The sequence below is a fragment of the Lethenteron reissneri genome, chromosome 26, assembly GCF_015708825.2.
Source record: "Lethenteron reissneri isolate LAM-NWPU_2019-01 chromosome 26, ASM1570882v1, whole genome shotgun sequence".
In the NCBI taxonomy this organism is placed as follows: Eukaryota; Metazoa; Chordata; class Hyperoartia; order Petromyzontiformes; family Petromyzontidae; genus Lethenteron; species Lethenteron reissneri.
Genome location: NC_083804.1, coordinates 16,293,277 through 16,308,980, shown reverse-complemented (window position 1 = coordinate 16,308,980; position 15,704 = coordinate 16,293,277). Strand labels below are relative to the sequence as shown.

General features: G+C 53.2%; 1 non-coding gene across 1 annotated transcript; it reads right to left on the bottom strand.

The window, feature by feature from the left end:
• Positions 1 to 14,966: 14,966 nt before the first annotated feature.
• Positions 14,967 to 15,048, bottom strand: TRNAS-GCU (transfer RNA serine (anticodon GCU)). The gene has a single exon. It is a non-coding gene; the product is annotated as a tRNA-Ser (tRNA).
• Between the last annotated feature and the right edge of the window lie 656 nt (positions 15,049 to 15,704).

The following is a 15,704-nucleotide window of genomic DNA, read 5'->3' as shown; positions in this document are numbered from 1 at the left end:
TATTAATAGCCAGTAGATCAGTCACTCGTGCAAGCAAGTCAATCAAGAAACCCGTTAAACATTCATGCAATCAGTCGGGCAGGTGATCGTTCGATCAATCAGTCGGACAGGTGCTGTGTCAGGCAGCATGAGAGCCGGGCAGGGACTGGGGCTTGCCGTTCTCAGCGTGGCGCTGGGCGGGCAATGCCCGTGAGATGCGTGAACCCCAATTGTCCACGTGGTGCCTTCTCATGAATGTCGTCACCAGGCGCACACCACGTGATGTGCACCACCGACTCATTCATTAACACACGGGGGCGGGGGGGGGGGGCGGGGCGGCGGAGGGGTGGGGGGGGGGTGATGAATAAAAACTGCCTTCTGCAATCCGGAGAACGCGGTATTCCGTGGGGGCCAGCCGTGGGAGTGTAGGACCCGGAGAAAAACCCACGTGACCACGAAGAGAGAGAGGGGAGAGAGAAACACGCAAACTGCGAACGTACAACAGGCGCTGTCAGGGCCGGGATCGAACAGCGCGACCTCCTGCGTACCGGGCGAGGTTGTTAACATCTCGCTGGCGCCGGCGATGATACCCCACCAGTCACCCGAGGCGGTGTGACAGTGAAACTTCGACTCATGTAAGAGGGCGAGGGGGAGTCAGGGAATGACAACAACAACGACAACGAGTTAGACTGTCGCTTAAGGAGAATGTAAATGACGGAATCAAATACGCTGGCGAATGCGAGATGCCGCCTTCAACATCGATCTGTCCGTCCACGTAAACAACAAAACTAAACGTTCAACTTTTTTTTCTTACACATCCCATCAGCATTCACACGTGCACTCCCAGAAGGCCCGGTGGCTGATGGGATATACTTACATAATACAAAAAAATCGAGCAGGGTATAATTGTATCTTGTGTAAATTTTATGGCACTGAATCTTGCACGAAACTATGTCATCAAACACTTCACTGCATTTCACTGTAGCACTGTATTAATGGCAGAGAATATGGCACAAAACGAAGTGATAAAACACTTCAATGCATTTCACTGTAGCACTGTATATAACTGACCTTTAATTTGCTCAAATTCACTGCTCTGATACTTTATTATCTTCTGCTTTCGGTCGCTGGGGTTGAAATAAATTGGAATTCGATACAATATCTGGAAAATCACCGAGAAATGTCTATTTTACCATAATGTAGAAGCATAAATTAGACTTACCTTTTGTCTCAAGTGCTGAAGAAATAAATAAAGACACCAAGTCCACTTTGTTGCTGCGTAGAATTATTTATTAGATTCACTTTAAATAAAGAAACGTGAAAATTAAAGCGAATTTGCGAAAAAAAAAACTGTTTTTTTCCGCTCCACCTTCTGTGTGAGTGTAAAAATCCACCCGCTCATGAATATTAATAACGGGGGGGGGGGGGGGGCGGAGTAACGTCACGCGCGTTACACACAGACAGACATTCCTGGCTCATTAGAGTAGTGATATAAGTGCCTATGTAGTATGTAAGTAAATACTGTAGCAAGGCATGGCAATGTACGGTGCGAAAGAAGTCCAACATACACACTTACTTTTCTTATTGTTTTGAATGGAGAGAGGAGGGGGCGGGGGGGTGTCGAGGGGCGGGGGGGGAGGGGGAAGGTGGGGGGCGGGGGGTGTCGAGGGGTGGGGGGAAGGGGGTTGGTGGGGGCGGGGGTGTCGAGGGGGGAGGGGGAAGGTGGGGGGCGGGGGGTGTCGAGGGGTGGGGGGGAAGGGGGGCGGGGGGTGTCGAGGGGTGGGGGGGAAGGGGGTTGGTGGGGGCGGGGGGTGTCGAGGAGTGGGGGGGGGAAGGGGGGCGGGGGGCGGGGGGTGTCGAGGGGTGGGGGGGAAAAGGGTGGGGGGCGGGGGTGTCGAGGGGTGGGGGGGAAGGGGGGTGGGGGGGCGGGGGTGTCGAGGGGTGGGGGGGAAGGGGGTTGGTGGGGGCGGGGGTGTCGAGGGGTGGGGGGGGAAAGGGGGGCGGGGGGTGTCGAGGGGTGGGGGGAAGGGGGGTGGGGGGGAAGGGGGGCGGGGGGCGGGGGGTGTCGAGGGGTGGGGGGAAGGGGGGTGGAATTGGAGACCGCTTGTGAAGGGCGGGGGGCGGGGGGCAGGGGGGTCGATTCCCTCCTCGTTGGCCTGACCATGATCAGGGCCCAGCGATCGATCCGCCTTGCGGAAAGGTTCCCCGGGTCGCCTCGGGTGAAGGTGAAGTGCGGGGTGATGGTTGAGGGTTCGGGGCGACACGCACACGGGTCAGGGGACTGTGGTTTATGGTTTATGGGTTCGGGCTATTGACGAGGCTCAGGTTCAGGGGTTTTAAAATGCGCCTGCTGAGCACGCGCTCAACACCGGCACGTGGGTCAAGCGCGCGCGAGCGCACGCCATGACGGTAGCAGCGAGAGAAGAGCGACTGACGGCGAGTGAGCGAGTGATCGGAGTGAGTGGGTGAGCGAGTGACTGAGTGAGCGAGTGACTGGGTGAGTGACTGGGTGAGTGACTGGGTGTGCGAGCGACTGAGTGAGTGAGTGACTGGGTGAGTGACTGAGTTAGCAAGTGACTGGGTGATCAGAGTGACTGAGTGAGCGAGTGACTGGGTAAGTGACTGGGTGAGTGACTGGGTGAGCGAGTGACTGAGTGAGCGAGTGACTGGGTGAGTTACTGAGTTAGCAAGTGACTGGGTGAGTGACTGAGTGAGCGAGTGACTGGGTGAGTGACTGAGTTAGCAAGTGACTGGGTGAGTGACTGGGTGAGCGAGCGACTGAGTGAGCGAGTGACTGGGTGAGTGACTGAGTTAGCAAGTGACTGGGTGAGTGACTGAGTGAGCGAGCAGCTGAGTGAGCGAGTGACTGGGTGAGTGACTGGGTGAGCGAGTTATTGGAGTGACTGGGTGAGCGAGCGACTTGGTGAGTGACTGACTGAAGTGACTGAGTGAGCAAGTGACTGAAGTGACTGGGTGATCGAGTGCCTGGAGTGACTGAGTGAGTGAGCGAGTGACTGAGTGATTGAGTGATTGAATCGGCTGAGTGAGCGGGTTACTGGAATGATTGAGTGACTGTAGTGACTAAAGTGACTGAGTGAGCGAGTGACTGGGTGAGTGACTGGGTGAGCAAGTGACTGGCTGAGTGACTGGGTGAGCGAGTGACTGGGTGAGTGACTGGGTGAGCGAGTGACTGAGTGAGCGAGTGACTGAGGTGAGCGAGTGACTGGGTGAGTGACTGGGTGAGCAAGTGACTGGGTGAGTGACTGGGTGAGCGAGTGACTGGGTGAGTGACTGGGTGAGCGAGTGACTGGGTGAATGACTGGGTGAGCGAGTGACTGAGTGAGTGACTGGGTGAGCGAGTGACTGGGTGAGTGACTGGGTGAGCGAGTGACTGAGTGAGTGACTGGGTGAGCAAGTGACTGGGTGAGTGACTGGGTGAGCGAGTGACTGGGTGAGTGACTGGGTGAGCGAGTGACTGAGTGAGCGAGTGACTGAGTGAGCGAGTGACTGGGTGAGTGACTGGGTGAGCGAGTGACTGAGTGAGCGAGTGACTGAGTGATTGAGTGATTGAATCGGCTGAGTGAGCGGGTTACTGGAATGATTGAGTGACTGTAGTGACTAAAGTGACTGGATGAGCGAGTGACTGGGTGAGTGACTGGGTGAGCGAGTGACTGGGTGAGTGACTGGGTGAGCGAGTGACTGGGTGAGTGACTGGGTGAGCGAGTGACTGAGTGAGTGACTGGGTGAGCGAGTGACTGGGTGAGTGACTGGGTGAGCGAGTGACTGAGTGAGCGAGTGACTGAGTGAGTGACTGGGTGAGCAAGTGACTGGGTGAGTGACTGGGTGAGCGAGTGACTGGGTGAGTGACTGGGTGAGCGAGTGACTGGGTGAGTGACTGAGTGAGCGAGTGACTGAGTGAGCGAGTGACTGGGTGAGCGAGTGACTGAGTGAGCGAGTGACTGGGTGAGCGAGTGACTGAGTGAGCGAGTGACTGAGTGAGCGAGTGACTGGGTGAGCGAGTGACTGAGTGAGCAAGTGACTGAGTGAGCGAGTGACTGGGTGAGTGACTGAGTGAGCGAGTGACTGAGTGAGCGAGTGACTGGGTGAGCGAGTGACTGGGTGAGCGAGTGACTGAGTGAGCGAGTGACTGGGTGAGCGAGTGACCAGCACTCACTGCTGTCAGAGAGATTGTGGGGCTCCACCCAAGACGTAACAGCAGTATCGTTCGGATTCGGACCAAGGGTAGGGTTTATGATTAAGGTTAGGGATTAGGACTAAGGTATGGGTTTAGGACCAAGGTTAGGGTTTAGGACTAAGGTTTGGAATTCTGATGAAGGTTGCAGATTAGGACCAAGGTTAGGGTTTATGATGAAGGTTAGGGATTAGGACTAAGGTTTGGAATTCTGATGAAGGTTGCAGATTAGGACCAAGGTTAGGGTTTATGATGAAGGTTAGGGATTAGGACCAAGGTTAGGGTTTAGGACTAAGGTTTGTAATTCTGATGAAGGTTGCAGATTAGGACCAAGGTTAGGGTTTATGATGAAGGTTAGGGATTAGGACTAAGGTTAGGGTTTCGGACGAAGGTTCGGAATTCTGACGAAGGTTACAGATTAGGACTAAGCTTAGGGGTTAGGACTATTGGTTAGGAATTCTGACGAGGTTCAGAGATTCGGATTCAGGTTGGGGAATTCGAACTAAGCTTTGGGATTAGGACAAAAATTTAAGTTTAGAAATAACGTAAAGGTTTTCTGGCTTAGGCTCGAGGTGTTGTGGGCTCAGGGTTAGAGTTCAACTTTAAGGGGCAGGGTTTCGGGTTTCAGGGCTTCAGGGTTCAGGGTGAACGGCCTGCCATTGAGGGGTCACGGTCACGTGAGGGTGGCTCTCGGGAGGTCAGAGGTCGCCCACTCCTCTCTCGCTGTCGGCCACGCGCGCCTCTTCCACACTCTGCTGTCTCTGATGTGAACCAATCAGTTTCAAAGTCGATGCCGTATATCACGAGAGCATGCTTTTGTCTGCATGTTCACCGCAAGCATGTGCGGTTAACGCAGACGTGACTCCTCGCAACAAGGTGTCTGTTTGGTGTTTAAACACCTTGCCAGAAAGGGTAAAACCATTTCTTATATTTTGATACCGGTGCAGTGGGTTCACTTGAGAGACACACTGATTCAGGAGGCAACACCATCTATTCGACAACCACAACGTGGGTAGCTACATAAACCACAACGTGGGTAACTACACAAACGGGTCAGGTCCGTCGGCACACTGCCCGACCCACGATGCCGAGCACGAAGACCCGAGACGGAGGAGAAGACGTAGCATGGCGGGTTCAATTCCAGAAAACGGCCCCGATGGAGCCCCAGGACCCTCCTTTTATGCCCCCTTCCGGAACCCACTGGAAGGTTCTGGGTCACCGTCCACGTGCCCCTTGCCTGGCTCCGCCTTCGGACACGCCCCCTTCTGGAACTCACCAGAAGGTGTCTGGGCCCTATAACACGTGTCCCCTCTGTCATCTTTGTCCTACATCCCATAACGCGCCCCTACTACGTCATCGATTGCCCCCTACTCTGCCAGCCACAGAAACCTCTTCCCCATGACACGATCTACTCTGCTGGCAGAGAGGGCTACCATTGTCGGTAAATGGCGCTAGGCGGCGTAGTGACCCGTTATATGTCACTACACTGGCAAGACAGGTCCCATGACGTGAATGTGTCTGTTGGACTTCTTCCGCATCGTGCGTAGCCATACCGCGCTGTCAGCGAGTAGCACCTATGAAAGCCGTAAGCGGCACACGATGGGGTGGGCGGACAGCGCCACGCCCGGCCGCCTTTGTCTCCCCAGTGGCGATGTTTACACACCGCACCAGGTACTCATTTTAGGCTGAGCCGATCTAGTGGAGGCCTAGGACCGGTTCAGATAATTGTCACTGGTGTTGGCCGTGAGCGGGAATCGAACTCGGGTCGCTGGGTTCGTAGAGCAGCGCGCTAACCGCTGCACTACCGCTCACAATTAAGTGAACACCACCACCACCACACACACAAACACAGAGACACACACACAGACACACACACAGACAGACACACACACAGACACACACGTATCAGAGGCCGAGCATGGCTCTCGCAGTGCGCGGCTGTTTGCTGGAGCCCTTGTTTATTTACTCTGCCGTGTTTGTCTCTCCCCCCCTCTCCCTCTCACCCCCCTCTCACCCCTCTCACCCCCCCCCCCCCTTCTCTCACCACCTCCTCCCTCTCACCCCCCTCTCACCCCCCCCTCTCTCTCTCACCACCCCCTCCCTCTCACCCTCCTCTCCTTCACACGTTCTGGCTGTCTAAAGTGGCGGAGAGCGGCGAGAGGGATTTGTTAAAAACAAAAATGAACCACTTCAACAAACACGAATCTGGGCCGCCACAGCGCTGAACGACTCCCTCCCCACTACCCTCGCCCCCCCCCCTCTACCCTCGCCCCCCCCCACTACCCTCGCTCCTGGCGAGCGCACAGAGACACCCACAAGGCTGGGCAGCAACTGGGACGGTGCTGCTGCTGTTGGCAGAGAAGCGACAATTGGCGAGGACGGGGGGGGGGGGGTGTTGATTGGGGGGGTGAGTGGGGGGTCGGATAGCGACGGCTCCAACGCCCCCCCCCCACCAGCTCACGTTGTCGACCTCAGTTCAACCCGGTCACCGCGTGGCTCCAGCAAGACGGTGCTGTTGTCGGTGGTGGTGGCGGTGGTGGTGTTGTTGTTGTTGATGATGGTGGTGTTGATGATGGTGGTGGTGGTGTTGTTGTTGATGATGGTGGTGGTGTTGTTGTTGATGATGGTGGTGGTGTTGTTGTTGATTGTGGTGGTGTTGTTGTTGATGGTGGTGGTGGTGTTGTTGTTGATGATGATGGTGGTGGTGTTGTTGTTGATGATGATGGTGGTGGTGTTGTTGTTGATGATGGTGGTGGTGTTGTTGATGATGGTGGTGGTGTTGTTGTTGATGATGGTGGTGGTGTTGTTGTTGCTGATGATGGTGGTGTTGTTGTTGATGATGGCGGTGGTGGTGTTGTTGATGATGGTGGTGTTGTTGTTGTTGATGATGGTGGTGGTGTTGTTGTTGATGATGGTGGTGGTGTTGTTGATGATGGTGGTGGTGGTGTTGTTGTTGATGATGGTGGTGGTGTTGTTGATGATGGTGGTGGTGTTGTTGTTGTTGATGATGGTGGTGGTGGTGTTGTTGTTGACGATGGTGGTGGTGGTGTTGTTGTTGATGATGGTGGTGTTGTTGTTGATGATGGTGGTGTTGTTGTTGATGATGGTGGTGGTGTTGTTGTTGATGATGGTGGTGTTGTTGTTGTTGATGATGGTGGTGGTGTTGTTGATGATGGTGGTGTTGTTGTTGTTGATGATGGTGGTGTTGTTGTTGTTGATGATGGTGGTGTTGTTGTTGTTGATGATGGGGAGCGGTGGTGGAGCGATTGGCTCGCTCTGCGACATACCTGGCGACCCGAGTTCGATTCCCGCTCACGGCCAACACCAGTGACAATTATCTGAACCGGTCATGGGCCTCCCCCTAGGTCGACTGAGCCTCAAATGGGTACCCGGTGCGGTGCGTAGTAAACATCGCCGCTGGGGAGAAAAAGACGGCCGGGGGTGGTGCTGGCCACCCATCCCCTCGTGTGCCGTGCAGGCCTACATAGGTGCTCGCTAACAGCACTTGCCCCCCGCAGTCTGTTAAGGCTACACGGGGAATCGTTGTCTTTGTATCTACGTGTGATATATCATGGCTCATTATTATTATAGTATTGCGTATTACTACTCTGACATGGCCATTATGACCCCCCCCCCCCCCATTTGAGCCACCACCTAAGGCCTGGTGGCTCAGCCTCATCTGCACGCAGGGAGAGCGCCACGTAGAGTCGCCTCGTCGCTTCTTGATTTGTGGCCACGTCTCTCGCTCGCTCTATCTCTCTCCGTGTCTCCCTATCTCTCCGTGTCTCCCTCTCTCTCCGTGTCTCCCTCTCTCTCAGTGTCTCCCTCTCTCTCCGTGTCTCCCTCTCTCTCCGTGTCTCCCTCTCTCTCCGTGTCTCCCTCTCTCTCCGTGTCTCCCTCTCTCTCCGTGTCTCCCTCTCTCTCAGTGTCTCCCTCTCTCTCAGTGTCTCCCTCTCTCTCCGTGTCTCCCTCTCTCTCCATATCTATCTCTCTCTCTCTCCATCTCTGACATCTTCAGGAAACTGGGGGTGCCCTTCTACAACAACAGCTTCGTATATGGGGTGGTGCCTTACCTGGCTAACAAGCGCCATGACCTCGCCAACTTCGCCTGTGCTCAGGCCAAGATGGCGGTGTAGAGAACGAGAAAGAAGATGCTGGAAGGTGACACTGACGGCTGCTCTGAGCTTCCAGTGTTCATGGGCCTGCTCAAGGCGCGGCTCCGGCTGGAGCACGCCATGTACCACACACATGTGCCGGTGATGTGTCTCTGTCTCTCTCTGCTCAAGGCGCGGCTCCGGCTGGAGCACGCCACGTACCACGCACATGCCGGTGATGTGCAGCGCGTCTTCTTCGAACGCTGGGGAGCCGGACAAGCCCCTCTCTGCACCAGCGTGGACGGAACCTCGTGGTGTTCACCTTCTGAAGCGCTCGCTCGTCACCGTGGCGTGCGCGATGACCACCACCACCACGTGACTTTTCTCTCGTGTCGTGCGCGCTGCATTTAGCGCCACAGCGCGTGGATTTATAGCGATTATTTGTTTGTTTGCTGGTGACTTTGTGTATTTCATATCGGAATCGCCTCCATTGCTGTTGCTGCTGGCGGCAATAAAAGTTGTTTGAAAAGTCAAAAGTCTACATCTCTCCCAATATGTCTCTTTCTCTCCATCTCTCTCCATGTCTCTCTCTCTCCCTCCTCTCTCCATCTCTCCATCTCTCTCCATGTGTCTCCATTTCTCAGAGTCTTTCTCTGCCTGGCGCCGCGTCTCTTGCAAAAAAACTAAAACTAAACTGTTATCTTTATTTTACCAGGTAAGGGCCACCGGCCTATGCAAATCTTTTTCAGAAGCGACATGATAGCTCAACAAAGTGGCTTATTACGTGAACATTCATAGCGGTCACATTACTCTCAACGCGTGATGTTGATTCTAAATGTGGAGCGAAAACCGGAGGACCCGGAAAAAATCCACGCGACCACGGGGAGAAAGAGAGAGAGACACGCAAACTCCACATATACAGCAGCAGCAGGCGTCAGGGTCGCGATCGAACCCACGACCTCCTGCGTACCAGGCGAGGTAGTTAACATCTACTAGCCACCGTGATGATGATGAGAGAGAGACACACAAACTCCACATATACAGCAGCAGCAGGCGTCAGGGTCGCGATCGAACCCACGACCTCCTGCGTACCAGGCGAGGCAGTGGACATCTGGCCACCAGCAGCAGTCAACATTTACTTTCGGGTGGTCGAGACTAACGACGGAGTGGCAGTCAAAGGAGGCGAAGGAGCAGCGAAGGAGCGGGAGAGTTGGCTCGCTGCATTTCGCGAAAGTGAGCGATGTGGCTTCTACGGTAGGGAAGGCCTTCGTCCAGCAGTGCATATGTCACAGCTGCTGATGATGATGATGCTGCTGTTGTTGTTAATTAGGATGGTGATGATCAGCAAGAGAAGGCGGTACAATTCCCGGCGACGGCTGTAATCGTTTGCGAGTGAGATCTGAAACCGTCGCTCCCCAGCTATACCTGCCCCCCCCCCCTCCCCGCTCCGTCGAGCCGCACCGACCGGCGTGGTGAAGTATGGCCGAAACGACCCCCTCAACGGCCGACGCGGCGCCGGCGGTGGCTCGGCAAATAGGGCCTCGGGGTGCTTTGCCGGCGCATTGATATTTGCACCGTGACCCGCCGCGAGAATCAGCTGACGCAGGTCACACGAGAGGGGCACCGTGCAACATTCATTTCTGCCGAGTGTCTGATTCAGTTTCACGTGCGCGCGCACGAAGACAAAGATCCCCCATGTAGCCTTCACAGAGTGTCGGGGCAAGATGCTGTTCCCCACGCAACTACACACGTGCACACACACCTACACACGTACACACACACCTACACACGTACACACACACCTACACACGTACACACCCACTTACACACGTACACACACACCTACACACGTACACACACACCTACACACGTACACACACCTACACACACCTACACACGTACACACCTACACAAGTACACACACCTATACACGTACACACACCTACACACGTACACACACCCCTACACACGTACACACACCTATACACGTACACACACGTACACACACCTACACACGTACACACACCTACACACGTACACACACACCTACACACGTACACACACCTCCACACGTACACACACCTACACACATACACACACCTACACACGTACAAACACACCTACACACGTACACACACCTACACACGTACACACACACCTACACACGTACACACTCCTACACACGTACACACACACACCTACACACGTACACACACCTACAAACGTACACACACCTACACACACAAAGACAAAGATCCCCCGTGTAGCCTTCACAGACTGTTGGGGCAAGTGCTGTTAGCGAGCACCTTCTGAAGGCCGGCACAGCACACGAGAGAGTTGGTGGTCAACACCACGCCCGACCGGCTTTGTCTCCCTCGTGGCGATGTTTACACATCGAACCAGGTACTCATTTGAGGCTGAGTCGACCTAGGGGGAGGCCCAGGACCGGTTCAGATAATCGTCACTGGTGTTAGCCGTGAGCGTAAATCAAACTCGGGTCGCCAGTTTCGTAGCGCAGCGCGCTAACCGCTCCCAACTACAAGAATCACACACGCACACAGAAACACCTCGACACACATATACACACACACACGCGCGCGCGTGTATAGACAGATAATACACCACGTATCTACACAGGCGCAGAACCAAAAACACCACGATCTGCTTAAATTAAGTTGTATCCAAGTCTCACATTCGCGCGCCGCTTCAAATGTCATCTCTGTCGCTGAGGGCTTTGATGATGCAGATAACAAAAAACCTCTCTCTCTCTCTACACACACAATCCGCTGGGGGGGGGGGGGGTCTCGCTCGGATTAAGGGGAGGGGGGGGTGCAGTGAAGGGGGGTGGAGGTAGGTGGAGGGAGGGAGGGGCGAGATGGTGAATCCTTTGCCGAGAAGAGCGCTTGAATCGGGGGCGACTCGGAGCGCGCTCGCAACGCAGGCCCCGCTCTAAATGGGAAATCTCATTAAGTCAAAACGCGGCGCAAACGTTGGGAGGTGGAGTAGAGGGAGGGCCGGGGGGGGGGGGCTGAAGGGTGGGGTAGGGGGCCCGGTTGGGGAAGAAGTGGGGGGCTTTGATGTCTGAGCCGCGATATTAATGCCAGAGCGGGGAATACGAGAGGAGGTGGTTGGTGATTGTGGTGGTTGTTGTGGTGGTGGTTGTGGTGGTGGTTGTTGTGGTGGTTGTTGTGGTGGTGGTTGTGGTGGTGGTGGTTGTTGTGGTGGTGGTGGTTGTGGTGGTGGTTGTAGTGGTGGTGGTGGTTGTGGTGGTTGTGGTTGTAGTGGTGGTGGTGGTTGTAGTGGTGGTGGTGGTTGTGGTGGTGGTGGTGGTGGTTGTGGTTGTTGTCGTGGTGGTGGTTGTCGTGGTGGTTGTGGTGGTGGTTGTAGTGGTGGTGGTGGTTGTGGTGGTGGTTGTGGTGGTTGTAGTGGTGGTGGTTGTTGTGGTGGTGGTTGTCGTGGTGGTGGTTGTGGTGGTGGTTGTGGTGGTGGTGGTTGTAGTGGTGGTGGTTGTGGTGGTGGTTGTGGTGGTGGTTGTGGTGGTGGTGGTTGTGGTGGTGGTTGTTGTGGTGGTGGTGGTTGTGGTGGTGGTGGTAGTGGTGGTTGTGGTAGTGGTTGTGGTGGTGGTGGTTGTGGTGGTTGTCGTGGTTGTCGTGGTGGTGGTGGTTGTGGTGGTTGTGGTGGTTGTCGTGGTTGTCGTGGTTGTGGTGGTGGTGGTTGTGGTGGTGGTGGTTGTGGTGGTTGTGGTGGTTGTCGTGGTTGTCGTGGTGGTGGTGGTGGTTGTGGTGGTGGTTGTGGTTGTGAGTGGCGGTTACCGACTCGTTGAGAGATTTTAAATTATCTAGTGAGGGGGGGGGGGGGTGATGGAGGGTTGAGGGGGGGGGGGCTGCGGGATACATAAGGAATTACATATTAAATAAACACAGCGCGCGGAAAGATCGGGGACACTTACAGGGACATGGGATAATGTTTTCAGAAATACATTTCAAGTTTCATGACACCCCCCCCTCCTCGGCCCCCCGCACCCCCACCCCCGCCCCCCGCCCCCCTCCTTTTATGCTGAAAGCCACTTTGAAGGCCATAATCCGAGTCGGCGCAGTCTAATTGCCTCCATCGCATTTAATGAACGGGCACCCACGTGGGGGGGAGAGGGCGTTGGGGGGGGGGGCGTTGGGGGGGGGGCGTTGGGGGGGCGTTGGGGGGGGGCGTGGGGGGGGGTGCCGTGGGGGGCTGCTCCTCTCTGCTCTCGTCAGCGGAGCGAGACAGCGCCTGGAAATTCCACGGTCGTATGGAGGGGACAAAACACGAAAACCGGCGGTTGAAATTCGTACAACGGGGACGGCTTGCGTTGATGTGGTGATGCTGATGATGATACTGATGATGATGCTGAAGATGATACTGATGATGATGCTGAAGATGATGCTGATGATGCTGATACTGATGATGCTACTGATGATGATGCTGATGATGATACTGATGATGATGCTGATGATGATGATACTGATGATGATGCTGATGATGATGCTGATGATACTGATGATGCTGATGATGCTGATGATGCTGATGATGATACGGATGATGAAGCTGATAATGCTGATGATGATACTGATGATGATGCTGATGATGATGCTGCTGATGATGATGCTGATGATGCTGATGATACTGATGCTGATGATGATGCTGCTGATGATGATGCTGATGATGATGCTGATGATGCTGATGATGATACTGATGCTGATGATGATGCTGATGATGATGCTGATGATGCTGATGATGATACTGATGCTGATGCTGCTGATGATGATACTGATGATGATGCTGATGATGATGCTGATGATGCCAGCCATCGGAGGAAGACGGCGGTCACCGCATCGCGTGGCGCTTTACGACGCGCTTCTGCGGCCGTCTGGAACGCTCTCTTCCTTCCGATATTAGGAAACCATCAGAGCGTTGCACTTTTAAATCACCACCTCGATTGGAAACTCATTTATTTACAGCTGCTTGTCGTATTTAGTTTGTTGTCCTTCCCCCCGCACCTCCGATTAGCGCGGTTGGCTACGTGCGGTGTGAAAGAAGTTCAACATAATACTACATTGGCAGTGGAGCACACGCAGAGACGACGACAAACACACTCAACATGTTCGGCAATTACAGCGTGGCCTCAAGAAAATAACACATCGAGACCTGTATACACAGTCTCTATATATAAACACATAAACTAGTAGACGTTTCGAGTTAGGGGCCCCCCTCCTGCCACAGAGTGGAACTCACTCGGAAGGGTGACGGGGCTGTAATTATTGACAACCGAGGGGGGATCTGAACTCTTCACCCCTCGCGAGATCGATAGTCGATGGTCGGGCGGTCACCGACGTCACCGACCACAGCGTCACGTGGGCAGGGAAATGTGGAGCACGGCACTTAGTTGACAACCCGTTTGTTTATTGGCTTTTATTTGACAAACTCTTGGTCGTTAGAATTTGTTTTCGTTTAAGTTTCCATCGCGAACAGCACTTGCCTCCAAAGAGCCTGTTAAGGCTACACGGGGGGTCTTTGTCTTTGTGTTTAAGAATAGAGGACTTACCCCGCGCAGGATTACATGTAGCTACAACATATGTAGTAGCTACATGTACTACATATGTAGCTGCAACATATGTAGTAGTTGCATATACTACATATGTAGCTGCTACATATGTAGTAGCTACATATACTACATATGTTGCTGCTACATATGTAGTAGTTGCATATACTACATATGTAGCTACAACATATGTAGTAGTTGCATATACTACATATGTAGCTACAACATATGTAGTAGCAGCATATACTACATATGTAGCTGCTACATATGTAGTCATCCTGATGACGGCAGCTTGTGTTGCCTCCTGAAACGTCGTGATTGAATTTAGTTATTTTCATTTTATCATTATTGTTTATTTTCATTTTTCGTCTACGTGACTTTACCGAAAGAAGCAACGCCTAGGGATGTGGCTAGGGCCAGAGAATGAAACCGATAGGAGAAGAGATTCAGACGTCATAGGCGGGGAAAACGGGGGCTTCACTGTCGGGGGAACGGTTCACAACCGTTGGAGGAGAAGGAGGACGGGGATTGGCTGAGAAGAATTTGGCGAGCGAACCTTCGAGAAACGGGGGCTCGAGGGCTATAAAAGGGGGTGGCACAAGGGGGGTGAAGGTACGTTTGGAGAGAAGACGACGTCAGTGCATGAAGCACAGCGAAGCGCGGGCCTCAGGAATTGTATTGGTGTTCACGATGAAGGCTCTTGGCAAAGCTAGGAACGCGTGCAGGCGTCATTACATTTGTAGTGGGGAGCTGCGGTTGGCGCGAAACCCCGGGGGATCGTTTTCATTGGTACCTCGCCAAAAACAAAGTTTTTTACTATAAATCCATTACATGCGTGGCGGCTAGAGTCCTCTCGTCCTCTGGCTTGAGATAGCTGCCACCTATGGCTCAGATGATTGCCTGCCACCATTAAGCAATTGGTAATTAAATATAAAAAAAATTCCCTAAAAAGTGGGAAAAATTTTTCACGAAAATAAATTTTCACGCACAACGAGTCTGTGTGCAAAATGTCAGCTCGATTGGATCACGGGAAGGGGGATAAAAAACGACCGAAAGATTTGCACGGTCGTAAGCACGCAAGCAAGCAAGCAAGTGAACTTAATATAAAAGATTAAAAAAATAATCGCGACGAAGGTGGGATTCGAACCCACGCGTGCAGAGCACAATGGATTAGCAGTCCATCGCCTTAACCACTCGGCCACCTCGTCCCACGCACTCACACACGCAAGCACATACAACCAGAACCAGGATGAAGACTTGCACGCACATGCATACAAACAGACCCCCCCCACTCCACACACACACACAGTCATACCATTATTTTTTCCTAAAAAGTGTAAAATGTTGGAATTTTTTCATGAAAATACATTGTCACGCACAACGAGTCTGTGTGCAAAATGTCAGCTCGATTGGATCACGGGAAGTGGGTTAAAAAACGACCGAAAGATTTGCACGGTCCTAAGCAAGCAAGCAAGCACGCAAGCACGCAAGCAAGTGAACTTAATATAAAGGATTTAATAACAAGTAAACCCGTAAAAACAAAGTTTTTCACTATAAATCCTTTATATGCGTGGCGGCTAGAGTCCTCTCGTCCTCTGGCTTGAGATGGCTGCCACCTATGGGTCAGATGATTGTCTGCCACCATTAAGCAATTGGTAATTAAATATTTAATTTGTTTTCCCTAAACAGTGTAAAATTTGGGATTTTTTTAACGAAAATTAATTGTCACACACAACGAGTCTGTGTGGAAAATGTCAGCTCGATTGGATCACGGGAAGTGGGTTAAAAAACGAGCGAAAGATTTGCACGTTCCTAAGCAAGCAAGCGAACTTAATATAAAGGATTTCAAAATATATTCGCCTGT